Here is a 16,141-nt window from a genome sequence, read left to right on the forward strand (position 1 = left end):
TGGTTTTCTACCTCAATAGGAGATACCTTACGTTTTTTTGAATATGACAAATTCAATGCCTATTCTAATTTGGTTTTTAGTTCCTTTTTCCTGCTGCTTTAATTTTTGATGGACCAGATGTATTTTAAATAATGGAAATACCAGGATTCTCTAGTTCTTGTCTTTTGTTTCCACATTTTGATCATTAGCTTTTGCATTGCATAGTCCACCTGATGCACAATTCTTAAAGGGAGGTATCTACATGTCCCTGATAAAATGTATTATGTGATCTCTCTTTTGAGGTGCTCTAGATAAGGAATTTAGGAACACCTATATGTAATCATTTAGAAAATAAAAATGTGTTTGCCCCATTAGACAATGCCACCATGTGTGAGGACATCCATTCAGATAGAATTTCCATGTCGCTACCTACCCTTAGATGGTAGAGGATATGCTCTCACATGGAAACCCAATTAAAGAGGCTAGAGGCACTGTTTTGCCTACTGCCTTTGTCTTTGTATTGCCTTTGAGAATGACAGTGTGTTCTAGACCAGAAAAGGTATGGCCACTCCTTTAAAGATTGCAGGCCACTTGCTTGCAGTCCCTTGTTGTACAATGAACTGTTTTTGTACTTAATTGAAGGAAACAACTGTGTCACATTTTCTACGTCACTAGGTTCTGCGGGATCTTCCAGAGTCAAAGGGAGAATGATACCCTGCAGAGGATCTGGTTTTGCCACAGAACCAGAATTTCAGTGCAAAGAGCGAAAGAGAAGGATTCTTGTTGTTTTTTAGGTTTCAGTTTTCCACCCACCTGTCACGTGCTGGTTAACCTCTGACAGTGTGCAGTCCCTTGAGCCCCTTGGCCTGAGTTTTGGCCACACAACCCCTTTTCCTTTGCTCCAACGGAAGTGCAGTGCACCGGAAGATTTGAGATTGGCAAAAGGCACTACATTATGGTGCCCATGAAAGAGCAGCCCGAGCATCCTCTGACACTGAATAAGAGAGTGTTGGAGCCTGAAAGTGTTGCTGAGAGTGACAGTCTGTTGCTCTTCCCCGATTAATAGTACTTGGGTCTGCATGAGATGATCTGTGCCCTTGATCAATGAAGAGCACACTATCTGTAGTGCCTGCAGCACAGGAAATATTGGTGCACTGCATTGAGACATTGAGACTTTCAAGTGAGCTGTGAGTGTTTGCCAGGAAGGCACTCCAACGGATACTGAGTAACATCATTTTCATGAAAGGTCTGAATGTAGAGGCCCATGCGGAAGAAAACAACAGAAACAGGATTTGATGGACAATAGATGCCTGCCAGAAGAGGCTTTGACGGACTCTGGGTATTTCCCGTGGGATTGTATAGAATTGGTGTTTGGAGACTGATTCTTATTGTTTTATTGGCATTGTCAATAGTCACTGAAATACATAATGTTTGCAAAATAATTTTAGGATTTGCCTGTGTAATGGCAAAAGGGGGTCTGAGGTTCTTTAATTTTGACTCCATCTTACATTTGTTTTCAATTTGTGTTGCCTTTACACAGACTGCTCTATTCATGAAGTGTTTCTGCCCTTTGGACGACAACGTGTAGAAACCCCCCCCTCTGTCCTTGCTTTGAAAGCAATCTCAGACACTAGCTGGCCTAACTGCATACAGACATGTTCTGCCATTACTGATTGACCTATAAGTGCTGTAGTTGATTGACTTATGGGTTGGGCAGAAACACGACGTAAGGGGGACATTCTGGTTACATGATGTTTTTCTATTGGCTAATATTTTGCAGATCTTGTATGTCCATATTAGGTATTTTGTATGCTTGCAGAAGCTAGGACTGACCCTTTCTTTTATGCTGAGTTTGTAAATCCTAAGCATATAAAATACCTCTGTGTTCTGTATTCTTTAGACTGTCTCATTCAGGTGCTAAAGGCTCCTGTGCGACGTAGTCTCACTTATTAAGTTTAATAAAGATGTCTTTTAATATTTCAGCTTCTGTGCCAAGTTCTTTTGTATTAGTGAGACCCCTGAGAATGAAGATTTCAGTTCTTCATGACTAACAACATTGGCTACCATACCATGATGGTACCAAATAGCTTATCCGTGTTCACTAATGAGACATTGTATCTAAGTATAACTTCCTTTGTTTCTTGTTGGTCTTCATCAGCACTCAGTTTTCTGTTTCTATTTACTTCCAACGTCTGCTGGTGACTCTAGAAGAGAGACTCCACCATGCAGACCGTAAGACATCCATTTGCTGCTAGTCACAGAGCCGCTATGGGTGAGTTGTTTTTTAGCGAATAAAGGTTGCAGTTGACACGCTTTCTACCCTAAGTGATGGGCTGTTGCTTTTTTAAAACTTGACCCAAATTGTTGTTTACAAGAGTTTATTGTAAACTTGAGGCCGACTGAAGCCTTTGCCTTTTCCTTTAGTTCCCACCCTAACTGGGGGTAACTTATGACAAGTTTATGGTATGGTTGGTTTCTAGAATCACAAATATGTCTCGCAATGGTGAATTTGATATAACCACGATAGGTGCAGGCGTATTCTGAGTGCGCTGTGTGTCAGCAATGTGGTTTACAGCCTGCTTTTTCATTATTATAAATTTGTAGCCACAAGGTTGTTTTTAAGAGCGCTTATTGCACGCATAGTGTGAGAGCTCGCATCCACCGAAGGTGCAAATCTTTATGCTAGGCACCTAATACTATGAGATTTTGTGGCGGTGAATAGTTATAACTGCTTACACTATACTATTTTTTTGTTGTGTTTAGACTTGTGTATATTATCAATACTTTTCAGTGATTACTTACTTGGCCTCTTCCTTACTGTTTTAGTTTCGGATACATCTGGATATATACAGTTGACTGTGCTCTAGCCCATTCTGTCCTTGGGGTTCCAAGGATAGAATTGCTTACGTGCTCTGATCTACAGATTGGAGAAGCCCAATGATGCTGAGCTTCCTATTTTGAAAGAATTATGAGGTGACTTATTGCTGTTTACTGTGTGTGGATCATCACTTTTAGACATGTATGGTTGAAGGTGGGTGTATTTTCCACTCACTCCATGTCTGAAATGTAGGAAATCTGCTTTGTTCATGTTTGTCAAAATATAATGAATTTACTATCACGTGATGCTCTCATCCTTCCCTCTTCTTATCAATTTTTCACCGATCTAGTATATCTTCTCACTAATAGATTTTCACCAGCAGATTCTGTGGCCTGTGTGGGGTCCATCTCTTAACATTTGGTGAAGTGTTGGCTATAAGTGGAACATATAAAATATTGTGTAATACTCAGAGACATTGCAACAAATGGATCATCAGTTTATAATGCTGTGTATTCTAATTGGTTTTGTTGGCAGTCCTGAAAAATTCACCAAACCTACGAAACACGTGTCAGCTGTGAATATCGTCTAGTGACCTGCATGTCCACAGATTATGGCTTGTTGATCTATACCAACAGACCTTGGTTCAGTGATTCATGTAACATTAAGTGTCAGATACAAATGTTTGAAGTAGATAAAATTTTGATCTGTGACATTGTCGCATCACAATCACTATCTGGCAGATGCATCAACGTAGCCTTTTGCTATTCCTAAATAGCGATTTTTAAGGAATCGCTATTTAGGAATAGCAAAAGCCTATGCATACAGGAATCGCTATTAAAATAGCGATTCCTAAATATTCCTTAATTGCCACTCGCAAATTGCTAGTCGCAATTAAGGAATGCTGTACCATTCATTCCTATGGGCCTACAGGCCCATAGGAATGAATTGGAGATTGCATGAGCAATTTGCGAGTACCAGTAGGTACTCGCAAATTGCTCATGCAATTTCTTAGGGTGCAAGGGTGTCAAAATGACACCCTGTTGCACCCCTGAAATTGATCTCTGCACATATGTTGCACACACACATGCCCTAAGGGCATGTGTGTGCACAACATGAAACTGAAAAATGCACAAAAGTGCTTTTTTCAAAGTTTTAGCAAATTACCATGAAGTTCAACTTCATGGTAATTTGCTACTCCTATTAGCGAATTCGCTATTTTTTTGACTTTCATGCATTGCATTTAAGGAATCTCAATTTGGGATTCCTTAAATGCAATCGCAATTTAAGGAATCTCAATTTAGAGATTCCTTAAATAGCGATTTTTGCATTTGGGATGATGCATCCCAAATGAAAAAATACCGGTAGCAAAGGGGCAGATTCTGAGAATCTGCCCCTTTGCGACCAGATTTTCCTTTCATGCATCTGGGCCTATATCTTTATGGTGCTCTGGATTGCTTATTTTATAACTACTGCAAGGTCTACCTCTCCCATAAGATAACATTGAGGTTACCTTGTTATATTTAATAAGCTGTAACTTCCAATTGGGACCAGGTGGACAGGTTGACTTTGGTTTCCAAAGAATTTTAATTGAAAGCCCTCTTTAAAGGAAATGTCAGATTTTTGTCACAACTCTGGAAATGCCTCTTTTACAAAGTTTTCAATGTCATGTCCCAACCATTTTGTGCCTTCATTCTGTTCCTGAGTCAAATGACTAAGTTTAGCTAGCTGTTTGTGTATTGCTCCCAGACAGTGACACAAAAGTAAGATAGATGCTGGCAGGATAGGCCACTCTGAGTTAACGAGGGGAAGGAGCTGTCACCTACCATACTTGCACAATACAAAGGCTCTGCCTGAGTGCTCTCACAAAGGGTTTGGCACTGGTCTTCTGTGACCCCAGCCACTCTGGGGCAAGGACAGGTAGGAAGAGGATGCCTGACATCTCAGGGGGTGGAAACCACTAGAAGCTTACTCCACTTCAAACTGGGCACTAGGTATAAACTTTGGACCCTTTGACCTACTCTTCAGTACATTTATGGACCTGTGGACTGTGTCAGGAAGAAGGACAGCTATGCTGCTGAAAGGACTGCCAATCTGCTGAAATGCTACTCTGAAGGACTGCTTCCCTGCTGTGCTGACCTGCTGCCCTGCTGCCCTCTTGCCTGGATGGAATTGACAAGCATTTCTAAAACTGTGAACCCGGAGTGACTCAAAGGGCAAGTTGGCTGGCCTCCCGATCAGAAGCCTCAGGGACATAACAGGCTTCCAACAGCCTTGAGCTAAGTACCTGGACTCTGCCATGTGTGAGTTCCTCCATCCCAAGTGGTGCCATCCTCAATCTTGGACCCTTGGAAGTGGGCCTGAAGGTGCTCTGCCAGCCTATCTGTTGATCCAAAAGAATCAACGCATCTCCTCTGCTGGGTGGCACATCTCCCACTGAACCGGCACTCACTTTGCTGCTCGACGTCTCACCCTCAGAACAGCTGCTGGACTTCCCCCATGCAAGTACTTCACATCGCTCACGGCAGCCCTTCGGAGCTGGTGATATCCGTGAAAGGTCATCCCCTCGCATTTCACAGCTCCCTATAACTGCCACTGCATGATCCATCCTCTCGCCCATACCTCACCTCACCTCTGCTGCACAAAACATGCTTGACATCGGACTCCACATCTATTAGCAACCAGGAGTAAGATACTGTGTTCAGCAGACCTAAGTGGGTCCCTGAACCCAGCCCGCGCTACATCACAGTTTGCTTGAAATTATGACTTTGTCCTAGTACAGCACGATCAGATAGCCACAGTGGGCACTTTCTGCTTTTTGGAGCTATTTTCTCTTCATCTTTTTAAATTGCTTGTCTCAGGTGCTACTGATTGGATTTTTGTTTTTTGATCTGGATCTATTTATTAAGATGTAATCTATTTTTCTAAATTAGTGTGGGATTGTTTTTGTGTTGTTTCTTCACTCTATTACTTTTTAAAGTACTGCATAAATATTTTACACATTGTCTCTAACTTAAGTCTGAATGCTGTGTACCAAGCTACCAGAGGGTTGTCTGAAGTTCATTTGGGGTTCGCGTATGACTTCACCCTGACAAGGATTGTGAAAGCAGCTTGAATAGAGTTTCAGTCCCTTCAACCAGTAACACAATTTATGACATTGATAATGTGAAAATAAGTGAGTTTTCTTAATATCTGTCTAAGAGAACTACGGTGGGTAAAGCCTGGGGATGCATTCAACCTCCTGGAGGAATTCATATTGCACCCATCTTTGGAAGCATTTTATGCCTACTGTGTAAGTGTTGGGGCCAAATAGAGACCTCCATGCTAGTGGGCAACATGCTCTTCTGTGCATTTGCTGTGTCACGTTTTGGGTGCACAGGGAATTGGACTTATGCGTTAGGTCTGGTTTGTGACAGCTATTGCTTAATCCTGCCAGATCTCATGCAATTACAAAATATAGAATACAAAGCAGTAGTTGTGTGTGAATTAAAGGTCTGTGGAAGTTAATCTATTATGTGTAATTCTGTGCTTTGGGGAATCCTGAATTTCTACCCCACACCACCAGTCTGAGTAAGCCTTGAACTGCTCTGCCTCACTATCCTATCCAGGAGGCACACTATGTGTCAGGCCTACTGTGTATTTGATGAACTCATAGTAATCCATGTTTGATAGACCAGCCAATACCCGGCATCCACCCTCTCGCTTATGCAGGGGCCTCAGTCACCCCACAGGATTTCCTCTGTTGGCAATAAGGTTCCAGTCATTGGTTTTCAGTTGTGGACTGGTCTCGGGGTTGTGAATTGATTATCCCCTCTCGCAAGTATGTGTTTCATATCCATAATTTGATGAATAATAATCATTCGACTTAATCAGCCCTTCATGACTGATTGTTCCATTGCGCCTGTTGGGTTTCTGTATCATCTTACCCACAGTGTTTTCGTGTATTAGCATTGATGTATCTCCTCTCTCTATTCATGAGTATGTTCTCCTTTCACCCAATTCTTTTAAATAAACTGCATAGGGTTCCCTCAGGACCCAGGAATTAATTATTCAAATATTAATTTTTATACAGATCCATTGCCCCACCTCCCACTCCTTTGTCCTGATGAAGACCCTCTAGCAAGGTTCATCCACGCCTGCAATTCAACTGGGTCGAAACGTCGACACTCCCTTCTGTGTTCAGCCTCCCTTATCATTTATTATTACTGATTTTCTTTGAGGCATGACTGTTCTAAATATATGTACAAATAATTGTTTTATTGTGTAAAAATTTGGCTGTAGTTTGGTCTTGCTGACCTCTTCCTAAGTTCTTATCTTTCTACTATCCCAGCACTACCCTCCCCACTTCCACTATCATAGGGGCATACTGAAAATGTGATTCAATATGTATTGTGTTTTATGAATAACTCATACCAAAACACGTTGTGATTAAAAACAATGCTGTTATAAGTATTTGTGTATCTATTTATATCTTTGTTTGTAAGTTGTGCACATTTAGCAAATTTTTATCTGGGGCCATTTTGTTTGTATCAATCCGTCGCCCAGGTCCCAGTGACTCCTTGGGTTAACCCGTGTTTGTGTAACATTTCCTGTACAGGTAATACCTGTGAGGTTCATTTTGTGAGATTAATTCTCACTCTTTTTTAATATGGTCGAAAGGGAACTACTCTCATACTCTGAGGAATACATCGCACAATTGATTGGAGATCCAGCTAACACCTTTCTCTCCTCCAATGTACCAACAATTGACTTCACCTTAAAGGATAAGGTAGCTCGTTTGGAAAGGCTAGAAAAGAAGCTAATCCGAAAAAGGTGGCACGGCCACTTGTTTACCCGCTATCTGCAAGAAAATATTATACCAGTGGGCCTCCAGATTAAAATCGAACCGGCTATTTTTGTTGAAGTCCCCAAGTTTAAAGAGGGCTTCAGTTACGTAGCCAATAATTGCTCCCGGCACTGGATGGTGCTGGGTGTGGAGACTGCAGGGGAACAAGTGCAATCCATCTCTAAAGAAATTGCAGCACTTAAAGCCGAAATCATTGGCGATAAGGCGTTGACGAACGCAAAGGAAGCCCTAACCACTCTTGAGGCTACGCTCAAAGATTTTGAACTAACAACGCAAAACAAAAAGTTAGAGAAATTGGCCCGCGACCTAAGACTCTACGATAAGAAAAAAACATACCCTTATCTACAGGAGGACTATTACAATCAAGACACTCAGGGTCGATTCACCAACAGGGGCGCGGGTCAACAACGAGGGAGACGTAATTATAACACATTCTCCGACTCCTCTTACAGCTCGGACGGTGACTTTGATCGAGCTGGACCAGGACAATCTAATAGCGGACAGGACTACGGTTATCAACCCCGCCAACAACCTTTTTTAGAACAGGGCCAGGGTCAATGGCAACCTCCAAGGAATCGCGGCAACAACTGGGCAAGAGGACACCAACGAGGTCAACAATCCGGGAATCAGAATTGGGAGCGGGCCGTGGCAGGGCACAAAAGCAAGTCCATTTCCAGTCGGAACAGCACGGGGAGATATCCACCCGCCGCAAGATATATCGTTGGTGAACCTATCCAATCCAGTGGTCAACATTTCAAGTTATCAACTCTCTGATGATGAGCTGAGTGTGCTGGGAAAGGGTCTTTCATACGTGCCGACTAACATCCCTAACCAATTTACTATCAGATCTGAACTTTGCAAATTTTTCAGGAAAGTACGACTCAAATATTTCTTTAAAAATCGACCACCTTACCAATGCAAATCATACACTGGCTTACGCACCCCCTCTACTTTTGTACCATCTGCCAGTAGCATGTCACACAAAATCTTGGCCTATGAGGCAGTAGTCCTACGTGATGTCAACCAGATCTTGGACCAACGGCAATACCATCCTTTTAACATCAATAGGAATGAGAAGAAGGCCCTTCAATCTCTTGGGAAAAACAGAGAAATAATAATTAAACCAGCGGATAAGGGCTGTGCCATTGTTGTTCAGGACACTACCAACTATAAGAATGAAATTTACAAACAGTTGAATGATGGCATCAGCTACAGAAGACTCAACGTTGATCCATCATTGGCTCTCGCTTCCGATATCCTGAATCTGACTAGGACAGGGCTGGATGATGGGTTCCTTACTGAATTGGAATTTGATTATCTCAATCAACGGACCCCCAGGTTACCTACCATATATACTTTGTCAAAGATACATAAGAACCTAAATGAACCCCCCGGTAGACCCATTGTATCGGGATGTGGTTCAATGCTGGAACCTGTGGGACGTTATATTGATTTTTTTCTAAAACCCCTAGCAGAGATGACGCCAACGTATCTCCGTGATACCATGCACACTATAAGTATTGTAGATGGCCTACCCCATAACAAGGATACAGAAATACTCGTCACATGTGATATAACCTCGTTGTACACAAGCATTCCGCAAGAAGAAGCCTTAACCATCATGGTACGTTTCTTGGAACAGAGGACTGCCCCAGTACGAGTACCAACTGAGTTCATCATAGGACTCCTAAGGCTGGCCATGATGCACAACTTCTTTATGTTCCAGGACCACTTCTATTTGCAAACTAAAGGAGTGGCCCCTGACCTGGCAATTCTTTATATGGCTGCCTTCGAAGCGGACATTATTCTCAATGAGCGGAACCCATACAAACACCATCTCAGAGTGTGGGTCCGCTATATAGACGACATCCTAATAATCTGGAAGGGAACCGCTATCGAACTCTGTGCTTTTCAGGCGTGGTTGGATCAACAGTCCGCCGATATTAAATTCACATTCAAATCAAACTCTACAAAAATTGATTTTTTGGATCTCACGATCTATAATGATGACGGAATCCTAAAGACGACCTTATTCCACAAACCCACCGAGCGGAACTCGCTCCTTCAATATGGGAGTCATCACCCTAGATCCCTCCGGGATAACCTGCCCATTGGGCAATTCCTGCGTATTCGCAGAAATTGTACGGAAAAATCGCACCATATGGAGCAGGCGGATGATTTAATGAACGACTTATACAGAGAGGATATCCCCGACGTCTGGTAAAGAGGGCCAAAAAACGAGCATGGTATAATCCCAGGGAGTGCTTGCTACAACCCAAACAACAGAATGAGGCACAAGACAATCGTTTGGTGTGTGTCACCACTTTTACAACAGAAAGCAACAAGATAAAAAAGATTGTCAACAAATATTGGCCATTGATATCCGATGATATTGGATACCCCACTTTGCCTCTACATGCCTTCAAAAGAGGAAAGAATATTGGCGATCATGTGGTCCGATCATTTCTCCCCCCAACAGACCCCGCAACGGTTTTGTCACTATGGAATCTTCCACCTGTCGTAGGTCACCACAGATGCACTAAATGCAAAGTCTGTGACAATACAATTCAGACAAAGGTGTTTGAATATAAGGAACACAAGATCCATTTGAAATCTTTTACCAACTGTAATACTCCAAATGTAATTTATGCGATTCTATGTGAATGTAACCTAATCTACGTTGGCCAAACTCAGCAAAAGGCTAAGGTCAGGATTCTACAACACATCAGCAGAATCCGCTGTGAGGTGTTGGGAACCCCATTAGTGAACCATTTTAAGATCAAACAACATACACCTGAGAGCCTTAGGTGGGTCATTCTTGAGAAGATCACGTTGGGTGTAAGAGGCGGTAGCATCTCTAATGTTTTGAATACCCGGGAAGCCAAATGGATGTTTGTATTGGACTCGGTTAAAACGGGGCTGAATGAAACTGATAGCACTTTTGCCCAAATGGCTAATCTGTGAATATGAATATCGGCCATGACATATTAAATGTCTTTCATTCTAATGTCTCTGAATATATGAGCTCTGTCGCAATGTTGGCTTTTACCATCATGCTCGATAGGTACGCCGCATTGAATATCTGCCATGACACATTAAATGCCTTTCAGTCTAATATTTTTGAACATGTGAGCTATGTCGCAATGTCGGCTTTTTACCATCATGCTCGATAGGTACGCCGCATTATTTTGTTTTCATACCAGATGTCCCTGAATATGTAAATTCATTATAGTATCGGCCTTTATCATCATGTTCGATAGGTACGCTGTAATATGAGAAAGTTTGTTAATATGCAGACCAAATTATACACTTTTGCGATTAACTGATTTAATGAAAGACTAAAAAGTGTAAATAATTCTTTTTCCTATGAAAATGATCTAGAACTTTTCTGATGGTTTGATACAGTACATGCATCTACCGTATCTGTGAAACACTTCCCCTTTTTAAGTTGTTTGTTAATATGATGACATTAGTCCTTTCTCTATGATTATGACCGCCTTTGGTTTGACACTACGAAGTCTTAATTCCATCTTGAAGTTTCTTCGTTGCTGTGATGGACTCTAAAAGTGGTCCTTTCTTTATGATTATGACCGTTACTGGTCATGTGATCGGAACTGTATAGGAAGCCGATTTTGTCAGTGTCCCACGTCTGAGACTGACGACGGACATCGGATTGAATCCCTCGCGTTCATCTCTGCCGGTATGTTAGCGGTTAGGCTGCTCTCCTTTCTTTTGAGCTCCCCAAGTAGTCAACTCCACCCTTTTTTTTTTTTTTTTTTTAATATTGGACACGTTTCTTCAATAAGGGTTTACTTTATTATTTACAGATCCTTATCCTGGAGCTTGCAACACGCTACTAACTGACGACGGTTGCCTTTTAGAACTTTCAGCTTTCATCTTCATGGTATGTTGGGTGTGAGGTTTTCTTCTTTTGAGTACCGTAAATAGTTACCTATATAGTTTTGAACAGCAGACACGATTTTGACGAAGCCTATGTTATTTTCAGATCAGGTCACATCCACACCATTAACGGGAGTCCCGAATTTTGCTTTATATTCATGGCAGCAACTTCATGGGCTTTAACAACTTTGCTCTGTTAGGTACGTATATTACACCATTGGTTGAGCCAATTTTCTCGTTATGGTAAGCAGACCTAAAATATTATCCTGCTTATTTTATAGACCCTATACTGTGAGCGTGAAGACCGCCTTTTAGACTACTGAGCGGCGCCATCTACACGCAGTTTTACAAACCACTCAACGGGTCCGAGTCACAATTCTGCTACAAGCAGGTATGTCATTGACATGCAATGTTACCACACAGATGGTTTGTGATGTCCCCATACTATTGCTGGGTACTAGAACATCTATATGCCTGCTTCTTTTTTAGATCTTGGCTACTTAGAAGCATAGAGGACCGACCACCCTCACTGTACATCATCATATTTACTGGTGCCTTTTTCTGTGCTTGGCAGGTATGTCCATTCAGTGATTTAATTTTTCCACCAGCTGTGTGTCTCTCATAATCATGAATTATATTATCCTGCTGGTCTAAGGCATTCATTCTTTTATCAGTTGCCTACAATTCGAGAATTCCTATCGCCAGGAGGCACACTATGTGTCAGGCCTACTGTGTATTTGATGAACTCATAGTAATCCATGTTTGATAGACCAGCCGATACCCGGCATCCACCCTCTCGCTTATGCAGGGGCCTCAGTCACCCCACAGGATTTCCTCTGTTGGCAATGAGGTTCCAGTCATTGGTTTTCAGTTGTGGACTGGTCTCGGGGTTGTGAATTGATTATCCCCTCTCGCAAGTATGTGTTTCATATCCATAATTTGATGAATAATAATCATTCGACTTAATCAGCCCTTCATGACTGATTGTTCCATTGCGCCTGTTGGGTTTCTGTATCATCTTACCCACAGTGTTTTCGTGTATTAGCATTGATGTATCTCCTCTCTCTATTCATGAGTATGTTCTCCTTTCACCCAATTCTTTTAAATAAACTGCATAGGGTTCCCTTGGGACCCAGGAATTAATTATTCAAATATTAATTTTTATACAGATCCATTGCCCCACCTCCCACTCGCCGAAAACCGGGCCTAGCAAAGAGCGCGGTCGCACCCCCCAACCCCCCCCCCCCCCGGGCACTTTGCCAGGGCCGGTTTTGGTTCCCAGCCTGCCTAAGAATGCATTTACAAAATATGAGTTGTGCTTGTGACACAAAAAATGGAGCATCCAGTGCCTCATAAACGGGGATGACCACTAGATTGAAGAATATGCAGTGGGTGATTGCTTTTTATATTGAGGTGGTTTTAGCGTGAACAAAAGCCACTTGTAAAATGCAGAGAATGCATGATATCAATAACTATAGAGGGCTGAAGCCCCCAATTATAGTTTTAATAAAAAATCTCCAAGATGTGTTGCGAGATAGGGTAGGCTGAAAAATGTACCGAGGGATGCAGAATCAGGATCACAAAGTGTGGGGTGGGGGGGCCGCAGCAGGTGGTAAATGATCCATATCATGCAATAAATCTTGTGTCTGGCGTACATGTACTCTGTGTTATTAGTCACTGCACAGTCAAAGAGAAAATAATGTATGAGCAAAGAACCCGGATGCTTGTTAGTTGCAGTATTGAGGGGAAAACGTGTGTGCGATACCAGGGCCGGTTTTCATGCTGGTGGCGCCCGGTGAAACAATCTTTGTGGGGGGGGGGGCTCCAGTTACCTCCTCCTCAGATTCCCTCACTACCACCTGGAAAAATTTACCCTCATCTCTCAATAGCCTTTTTCTCACATACATTTAATTTGTTTTGAAGTGCTGGTAAAGGCTGGCTTCACTAATCCACTCAGATATCCGCCTACAATACAAATCTGTTTTTTGCAACAGGCATGTTAACCTTCTGCACTACTTTATGGCGAGTCAAAACTGCCACTAGACAAAACATTGATCTCCCTCTCCAGCAGAAACATTAATCACAAGAGTTATCTTGACATTTTTATTGCTGACTGAAAGCTGAATGCCCAAGGAACTCTGCAACAGGTGATTTTTGCTAAACACAGCTGACCCCCTAGATCAGTGTCTCCCCCCCCCTTCCAGGTCAGGGCTCAGTGCGACTGCACTGGTCGCACTGCCCTAAAGCCGGCTCTATACCAACATATTGACTGGCTATGGGGTGGTTATCCTGATAGAAACGATCCTTGCCTCTGTACTTTGTGTGGGCTAATGTGATGACAAGCTATGTGTAACAACTGTTCAGTGAGATGAAAAATCCTGTAAACATATGCTTGGCTAATCAGCGTGCGCTTTAAGAACTCATAACTATTAAATGAGACATATTAAAAACAGGCGCTGGCTCATAATGGATTCAATCTAAGTGTAATTGCCTGATACCTTAATTGGTCGTTTGAATTTCACGTAATACAACATAGTGATTAATCTCCAGTTGTGGAATTAGATAAAAGGTCAAGCTCCTAGCAAAGGTCAATAGAGTCAAAATGCTGTGTCTGTATTTATAAGCGAGATAACAAATTAGTATCATAATGAATCACTGCATGAGTTTCCGCATCATGCCAGACCAAATTCACCAGTTACAAGTAAGCTTGGACGAGTCAACAAAATAACAGGGAGAGCCGAGCCAGGGTGGAACCAACAGTTTGCCTTGGCTCTAAGAGCCCATTAGGAGCCAAGCCATGTAAATCATGCAGCAAACATCACAAGTACGTTAAGGTGGAAGAGCGTCACTCCACTAAAACATTGCCCCAGAGATGGAACAAATAAAATGTGTCACAAGTCCTAAAAAAAGAAATGGGGGACTAACCAGGTTAGGCAGTATGAAAGTGAAATCATGACGAATGACATCACAGCGCATGATGTCACCACTCGTGGCATTGCACGTGACATAACAGGACGTGACCTCACTGGATGTGACATCACAAGAAGTGATATCAGGTATTAAGACCTCATAAATGTTTATCAAGTATATCATGAATATATTTTAGCACATAATGAGATTTAACAAATGAGATTTGGCGTAGGGGTGGTGCCAAAAAAGTGGCTCAATCCCAACGCAAAATGTGGGCCTCAACTAATATGTTGATTTTTTTAGACCTTGTCACAAAGCAATTGGCAACAAAGAGCAGCATTGTAGTATATTTGTTTTGCTAATTGGTTGCAAAGTCTGCATTTTAAAATATTTTATGGGTTAAGGAATCTGCTGTAAAAGGTGCTCAGTAAATCTCACGGAATAATAATAATGGTGAGATAACTCTGCAGGTGAACGCGTTTATTGGAGAGATCTGTGTTTTGTAAAGTCCCAGATTTGAATCAAAGTAGCATAGCGGGTAATGTGTCTTCTGCAAAGAGCATCACATAACATGCAGATTTTTATTTTATTTAGATAGTAAAGTGGGTTGCAGGTCTTAACACAGAGATCCTTTTGTTACCTGCAGCTCATAAATTGAAATCTGTGTAATAAAGCACAGCGAGCTATCAAGGACATGTGACTCCTAAGCCTTGTAACCCTGTCTCGTGTAGCTCATCTTGTACATTGATATACACATGTACATGATTTTTTGTCAATATATAACGTGTATGTTACATAAAGATCTCTGACACCCTGCATGGGGTTGCCTAGTGCTATTAAAGAAATAAAATAGTGCTATTGAAATTGCGGTGTAAATGCTGGGACAGACCAACACACCTGGAATTCTTACAGTGCATGCATCTCTTATGTTCAAGGACTGAACAAAGGCAAAGCACACCGCTCTTAGTACCTGTTAAGAGATAACAAGCTGTGTGCCTTTTTTTCAAATCGGTGGCATTTACATTTAAGTGTAAGGTTCCAGGCCACCTCTAATCAGGCTATTCAAACAAAAAGAGGTCTGATGGCCCCTTAACAGTGGCCCAGATGGAAGTGAAAGAAAAGCTCCCTCACTGCCTGAGCATTTCTGCTGGGAATGGAAAGCACATAGCGTACAGGGGCTGCTGAACGTGTCCGGGTGTCTGAAAATTACACTGGGACAAGTTTAGCATATTTCTGTGGGGCCACATTTCTTGGTAGGGGGGACGGCGTCCACTCTGTGAAAATAGTAGGTGTACGCCTTGTACCTGCATGTATCCCTGAATTGTTCCCTGAATAAAATATTAATAAATGTTCATTTATTACCATTTCATTTTTCACAGCCCAAGCCGAGCGTCGGGACGAGGCCTTCTGATTTCGGCTGCTGCCGGGTCTGGCAGCAGCAGAACGCAGTACTGGGCAGGGCACTTTAAGTTTGAAGTGCGCATGTCTTTTTGGCTGGCAATCTTGCAACGGCCAGCTCGACATGTGATTTTAAACTTCTCTATCCCAGCTGCCTAAGATAGTTGGATTAGAGAACGCATGGGGCTCCAGTTTCCTCAGGAGTGGCGAAAGAGGATGATACTCCCTCCAATGTTGGTGCTGCTTTCATGCATCAAGTTTGCAACACAATAGCTGGACACAGTGTCTAATAA

Source organism: Lissotriton helveticus, chromosome 6 (genome assembly GCF_964261635.1).
Source record: "Lissotriton helveticus chromosome 6, aLisHel1.1, whole genome shotgun sequence".
Taxonomy (NCBI): domain Eukaryota; kingdom Metazoa; phylum Chordata; class Amphibia; order Caudata; family Salamandridae; genus Lissotriton; species Lissotriton helveticus.